This window comes from Daucus carota, chromosome 6 (assembly GCF_001625215.2).
Source record: "Daucus carota subsp. sativus chromosome 6, DH1 v3.0, whole genome shotgun sequence".
NCBI classification, from domain to species: Eukaryota; Viridiplantae; Streptophyta; class Magnoliopsida; order Apiales; family Apiaceae; genus Daucus; species Daucus carota.
The window spans coordinates 16,840,246-16,847,913 of record NC_030386.2 but is presented as its reverse complement, the minus strand read 5'-3'; the positions used below and the strand labels follow the sequence as shown (position 1 = coordinate 16,847,913).

The 7,668-nt window shown below is 34.2% G+C and overlaps 1 long non-coding RNA gene across 1 annotated transcript; it reads right to left on the bottom strand.

The window, feature by feature from the left end:
- Positions 1–910: 910 nt before the first annotated feature.
- On the bottom strand, positions 911–2,597 carry LOC135146958 (uncharacterized). Its single transcript, XR_010284108.1, has 2 exons — positions 2,366–2,597; positions 911–1,492 (listed from the first exon to the last, which is right to left on the bottom strand). It is a non-coding gene; the product is annotated as an uncharacterized LOC135146958 (long non-coding RNA).
- Positions 2,598–7,668: the final 5,071 nt, after the last annotated feature.

Here is a 7,668-nt window from a genome sequence, read left to right as displayed (position 1 = left end):
CTTGAGTTTGCTCCTCTCCCAACTTAGCCAAATTAGCTCAAATCTTGAGTTGGCACAAATCATGGCTTAAGTTCAGTGGAGACCAACATTATTTGGAGTATTGGAGTCCTCCATCTGGTTCGTCCATTTTCTTCTAATCTAACGACTATCCTTTTTTTCTGGATTGGGTATATTATGCTTGCTTATTCCTATACTTATCTTTATACCGTATAAAAAAAATTATAACGGTCTTTATGAATCATGCGCCATATTAGGGACAGTTTTCAATCATGTTTATCTCCAATTTGTCCCCTGTTCTGCTTTATCTTGTCCCCATGTTCTGCTCTTTGTAGTTGTCCTTCATTTCTGAGTTGTTTTATTACTTCTTTCAAGTTTATACTTTTTCTGTTGTTCTGCAAATGATTTTATACTAGAATTAATTTTCTAATTTTGTTCTAGAATTTTATTTTCTGTTCATAGCAACTGCAATTTAGAGTTTGGTTTAGTAAGTTCAAAAATGGAACACGCTTTTATGTACACCAGCCCTTTCAAAGCACTTGATACGAAAAAGTGAAGAACCTAGGCATACATATGAAAGAGAGATTACGAGGATGGGATATTTGCATAAGCCAAAAACACGAAAAAAGATATTATGACAAGGTGGGAAAAACCTCTTTGTATATGCCGAAAACATGATCAGCTCAAAATACATACAAGAAGAGAACTGTGATAACACAGTACGTAACAATGCAACAAGGTGACACCCAAACCAAGCCAAACGAAGCCAGTAAAGCACTGAAGCATGGACCGACTTTTCATCGCATAACATTAACTATACCAAGACCATAATTACACATCGATTAACATAGTGCATGAAACATTCTACAATGAAGTAACTACTAAAACGAGCATAAATTACAAGATAACTTCCTCTTTTTCATCGCATAACATTAACTATACCAAGACCATAATTACACATCGATTAACATAGTGCATGAAACATTCTACAATGAAGTAACTACTAAAACGAGCATAAATTACAAGATAACTTCCTCTAGTGTCACCTTTAGCTATGTCTTGTGCCTTTATCATGAAATACCGAAAGCTTGAACTATAGAGTCTACACGAATGATACATGACAACAACAGCTAAAGGTAGACACATAATCTAGTCCTTGGATAATTTTGAAAATGATATTCTCCTTTTTCCGTGATGATCCTCAAATGTATCACATTGCAACACAACCATGCTCCAGCAGATTTAATCGGTTGTTGCATCAAAATTATCCATTGCGCCACCTCTCTTTTTCTCTCTCAGATTCTTAGCCCACACTTTGCCTCGGCTACTGCACGCTCTCTATCTAAATCTCGCTTCTTTGTCTCCTAGCTCTTCCTGCACTAACATGGTTATCTCTTTGAGAATCTGAACGCTCTAGTCTAAAACTCATCGTCTCCCAGACCCACCACTGGTTTCATCATTCCGCGACTTTATAACAATTGACAAAGGCACAGCGCTGAAAAACCCAAAACAGAAAGAGCATAAACAATTAAACAAATATCACATTTTCAAATAGTCTTGCTGAACTTGGCATGAATTTCAAACTAAATAAACATAACCCACAATCAACACAATACATATATTTACCAAAAAATGTGGTTCCTCTCCAATTATATATTAAACCGCAATCATCAGATTAAGGGGATACAGTGGATTAATCCAACCATTTTTGAATTTCATACACATACATACCAAGTGAGGAATCTAACTACAACTCATCTCTCAGAGTTATTTTCCAAGCAACAAACACTAGTTATGGCACAATTTGTAGCAAAATTATTTTAATTTCCAAAATTATGGTTGTCCCCCAAATTACAAAGATAAACGAAACACCACTTCAAATAATAAGATAGGGCGAAAGTTCACCCACATTAATCTAATAATTCGTAGGAACACATCTAATTACCAAAGGCGGATTCTAATACTTGATTTAACACCCGTATCATGAACTAATTCAATTACTCCGTCCCCCAAAATCGACCCATAACCCATAACTTTGTCTCCCAAATCTCAAATCAAAACAAGAAACGGGTGACAATGATAATTTGAAGATAAAACCCAATAAACGGGTAACAATAAACACCCACAATACATTTTCATATAGTCCTCATGTCTACAGCATTCAAATCAAACTACAGAACAAAACCCAAAAACAAATTAACAGACATATTGTCTACAAATTGATTAGGGACAAGCAAAATAACAATCGCCCAACGATTTATCACTATATAAATGACATGCAGGTACAAATTGAGCGACACAATGGTTTCGCATCAACAAAATGGATTAACATTTCACTTGTTTATAACTCGATTTGAACGAAACTGACCTGAACTCATCCTTCGGTTTCACATTAATATTATAGTGGTGGACACTTATCACAATGGTTCCACTGTGTTCCTCGAGCGATCGTTCGTGTTTATCTGATTAGGATGTTGGTTTTGATTTTAGGGGAGTGATTTTAAGGGGAAACAATGGTGTAATAACTGTCACTTGAATGACGTAGTAGACGATGATACGATTATGAAGATATACGATTTGCACGCTGCTGTATCTAGTATTTTTTAATTTAAAAAGGAAAATACCAGTTGTCACTCGGATCTGCCATCCATTCATCTTATAATCCAATGGTTCTAGAGTAAGTCTCCAAGTACTCCAAAAAAACAAGACTCCAAAGAGCCCAACTCCACAAATCATATATTATATATATTATATTATATTCATAATATTATATAAATATATGTATAAATAAAGATATACATATAAATATATATAATTAATATTTATATAAACATATAGTAATATATATATATATATAGAATATATATAATTACCTATACATATAAATATACATATATTTATGCACATAATATAATATATATATATACACTTAAATATATAAATGTTTATGTAAAATATAAATACATATACTATATACATATATATTTATTTAAATATATATACATATAAATATACATATACATATGTTTAAAAACATATATACATATATATTATATATATTATATTTAATTAAATATACATATATACATATATAATTATATTTGTACATATACAAATATATAAGTGCACACATATATAAAATGTCACTTCCTGATATGGCTTTATGTGGAAGCTTTGACATATGGCATTTGAGCAGTAAGCTTTGGCATAGCTGACATTTGGCTTGACTTGGCTTTGGAACAAATGACTTGATATGACTGGATCAATTCTTCGATCGATAAATACTTTGCAAAGCTCCGTACGTGCTGACGCTTAGTGCACTGCTCTGGTTCACAAGCGACTAACACTGAAGTTAAACATTGTACCGTCTTTGTCAGCAAACATTGATCAGTCGGTTCCGGGTTAGTTTATGCTTCAGTTTGTTGATTATAAATAACCAACCAAGATATATAGAAATATCTTGCTTCAGGGGTTGCACTGAAATCTTTCGAGTACTTGGACAACATCTTCATTGCTTCCACAATCTTGAATACTTCAATCTTTATTCTTCACTGAGGCATGAACATATTAATGAACTTCTTCCAGTGAACTTATTCCTTCAAGACTGTAGATGGCTTCTTCAACCTTTGTCTTCGTATCTTCCAATTCCGGTGCAGGCGTAGTGTTATTTACTTGTCCCGTTCTATTGTTGAGTTATCATCCCTATGTAACAGATAGGGTTGTCTTTACATTTAGACTTACAATCTCCCCCTATTTGTTTGTTAATCATAACAAGCAAATCCTCTGGAGGATAACTCAACTAACACTAGAAAAAGTAAAGTCCTGGACTAGTAAATAATGCTACAAAGTTTCTGGATCATATAATACATTTCCAGATTTCATTAATAGAAACAACAGATGTGCATATCACCTGTATTTCCTTGGTTCTTGCTTACCTGCCAGATAATCCTCATAGTCTGTCTTGAAGAGAATTCAAAACATTCCATTATGCAAAGAACAATCAGCAGCTTCATTGAATTCTTTAGTGGTAATGAATAAGTTCTTGTCTACCACTTACTGAAGAATAATTGTATCACCTTATACTTCTCCTCCCGTTACCTTGATCAGGTTCCCCTTAGTGATAAGTAGCTATCTTCCTTAGATGAAATATCAATCCTCCTCCTTAGTTGAAAGATAAATCTCCCCTCAGCAGTACACCACTAAAGAGTAGTTTACTCCCCCTTAGTTGTAGACAGCAGAAGAAAGCTAACTTACTTTTTCTTCCCCCTTTCATATATTCTTCCCCTAAATATATTCTCCCCCTTAGTTGTGGAATCCTCCGAGGATATGTGGTATCAAATAGGTCAAGGAACGTGTACAATACTTCCTGTACCAAAAGATAATCTCCCCATAGAGAACTAAACAACGCTAAAGCTGGGGTCGAAGAAAGAGTTCAGAAGAAGGGTTTACTTTGATTGGGTTGGTCCCTATGCTGAAAGAATAGGTTCCAAACGGAAAAGTAAGGAATAAAAACTGACATTCCAGTAACAACATCCACTTTGTCTTTAGGTATAAATTTGGTAATTAGTGGGTGTCTCACTAAAATGTTCTGCAGGTGTATCACTCAACACTCAGTTTTCTCTCGGTTTTTGGGTAAGGGTGTCACTCACGAGTTCTGTAAGTGTATCCCTCCACACAAATACTGAGCTTCCAAAATGCTGAGTACCTGCAAGAAAATCACCTTAGCCACCCTTAAAGGGGGTCACCGGTGGTGCAATGGGAGTTCGTAATTCCCAGTCCCTGCAGACTCATCAGATAAATCCGAATCATGGTCCACAAGTTGCCAACCACTAAGTGGCTTATCCAATTAAGGATCCAGAGTTGTTTGCTCTGGGAGGTTAGACAAAGGCTTAATTATGGCAAAGGCCTAAGTCCTCCTCAATGTCTGTGAAGACACTTGATTCAAGAGAATCATCAACCATAAGTTCACAACGTGAAATGGAATGAACCGTAGTTGCTTCCGTCAATTCTTTCAACAACTTGTGAGCTTTCAATACCAATTATTATTATATGTACCTCACAAGTGTTTCACTCTTCTCAAAATCCTATGTGTTTGCACTCACTCATGCTCACATATTTCTCATTCTGATATCTCACTGGTCCTTCTCAGAATCTCACCAAGTGTTTAACTCTCAGTGTTTGGCTCACAGTGTTTCTCTCAGCACTCAAAGTATGGTCTTCTGTACCTGCATGAGAAAATCACCATAGCCCCTTCAAGAGAGGTCACTGGCGGTGCAATGGGGTTTCGTAAATCCCCGATCCTCAACCGACTCATCAATAAATTGACTCATAGTCAGAGAGTTGCCGATCTCCTATAAATAGGAAATCCATTCCGATTGGATCCAGATCTGTTCTTATCTGGGGAGGGAGACGAGAATCCTGAAGATTTGGCAATTGAGATCCTCGTTTCCTCCTTACACCTGTAAAGGCATCAACCATCTTATCTACCGTAAAATGGTAAATGAAGAAGTTGCTTCTAGAACAAAACCTTTAACCTCACTGTGCACTCTCTTGTATTGTGTCCATAAGATTTTTTTGTTTAGGCTCTTCATCAGAGTGATTATTGATGATGTGCTTGACTCAATACAAAATGCTCTGGCTGATGAGCGAATTTCAATGGACTCATCCTGTTGAGAGAATGATTCCAGAGACTGTTTTATTGCCTTTTCAGCTCTATATTCTTTTGAGAGAATACAGATGAGTAACAGTTACCTCAAGTTCAAAAACACCTTTTCTTCTTGAGAGGTAGAGCTGTGGGTACACTATCCCTCACATCCTTATTTGCTGCAACAAGTACAGTTTCTCCCTCATTGACCTCTAGTCTAATAAGTTCCTTATTACTCCAAGGGAAAAGTTGGGATGTGTTCTGAATTTGGTTTTATAGTCTGGGATAAAGATTGTTGGTTTTCAACCTTATGACTATCTAGGAAAGCCAAGAGGCTGATTAAGTTCCAAAGAATAGAAAGAGCTATAAATGCACTTCAGAAAATCTATGATTTTGAATGAAAGCAATTGCATTTAATCTTTTGAGAAAAATGAATCAGTTGTGACTGTAAAATGATTTTCATAAATAATGACAATCACAACCAATGAAAGAATCGAAGTTTTCCATTAAAAACTGGTTTGAGTACGAGAGTCTGTATCTATGCATAAAAGATTTAAATGAACTTGTCTTTGAAAAAGACACAGACTCTTGTTTCTCACTACAATTTAAAAAGGAAACAAGAAAATTTATGCGCTACAGTGTATAAAGCACTCGCCACACTAATTAGTGAAAAGGCCTCATACTAGCACATCGTCAAAACAGACGCTGCAAGTGACAAAGATCACCAAGTATACAAATACAAGATAATCAATGTCTCGTCCTATGACGCTTCATGTATTGATGTAAAATATTCTAAAAAATATTTATGAAATAGAGTAGTGGATACCAATTGTTGAAATCAATTGATAAGGAAATTTCTTTACAGAAACTCACCACTCCATAACATAAATACGAGACAGAATAAATATTTTGTTGTCTCCCTTGTACTCAGAATATTAAACACCTAAAATATATTAGCACTAGTGGTTTTAAGAAATATGCAACAGTATTTCACCAGTGCCAATACATCACAATCAATTCACAAATAAAACGTCAATAAAGCATCAAGAAAAGATACCAATCAAATATTTCAAAGATGAATTAATCATGCTTCTATTATTCTATCAAAGTCAATCATGAAACAAATAGGCATATAATTGTCATGGATCACAATTTAACTAAGATAAAATAATAATTACCTATGCAATATCATATAATTATCAGATCAACATATAACAACTAAAATCATGACAATCATACAAAGATATTCGCAAGCCCGAGGAAAGTTGAAGAAAAGTTCACGAGTCTTATACAGATAATCATTAAACACAAGTGAACTCACACAACTCCTCGCAGAAAATATTAACACTTAATATTAGTGATCTACATATAAGCATGCAAAAATATCACTAACATTAAAAGTATCACAACTATATGCAGTTAGACATGAAATAAAATATCAATTATTAAATCATCAAATATCCAACACAAAAAGTTATGCTTCAAGTATATACACTAATATAAATGGATTCAGCCTAGTGAGAATCTAAGTAACTCCACAAATACTAGTATATCATGACTAAATTCTAACTAGATTCAAACTAGATACCAATTACTGATACAAGTCACAAGTCTAGAAACGAATAAGTCATGCTTCAGATTTTATACCTGTAAAAATGAATTCAACCTAGAAATAATCCTAAGTATGTTCACAAATACAGATATATCACAACTTGATTATGACAAAGTTCTCTACTAGATACCAATTGTTAAAGAGGTATAGATCAAGAAAGATAACATAATTAAGTCATGCTTCATGTCATCTCTAATCATTTAAATCATGAACAAATAAGTCACTTAATTGTCATGCAACACAATTTAAATAATTTGAAATAACAAATACTCATGCTAAAACATATAATCACCATCTAAGCATATATCATATTATCATGGCAATCATATATAATGGCAAAAAGCACGAGGTACTGGATTTTAAATAAATTCACAAGTCCTATGTATAGACAATTTAATACTCATGAATTCATTTA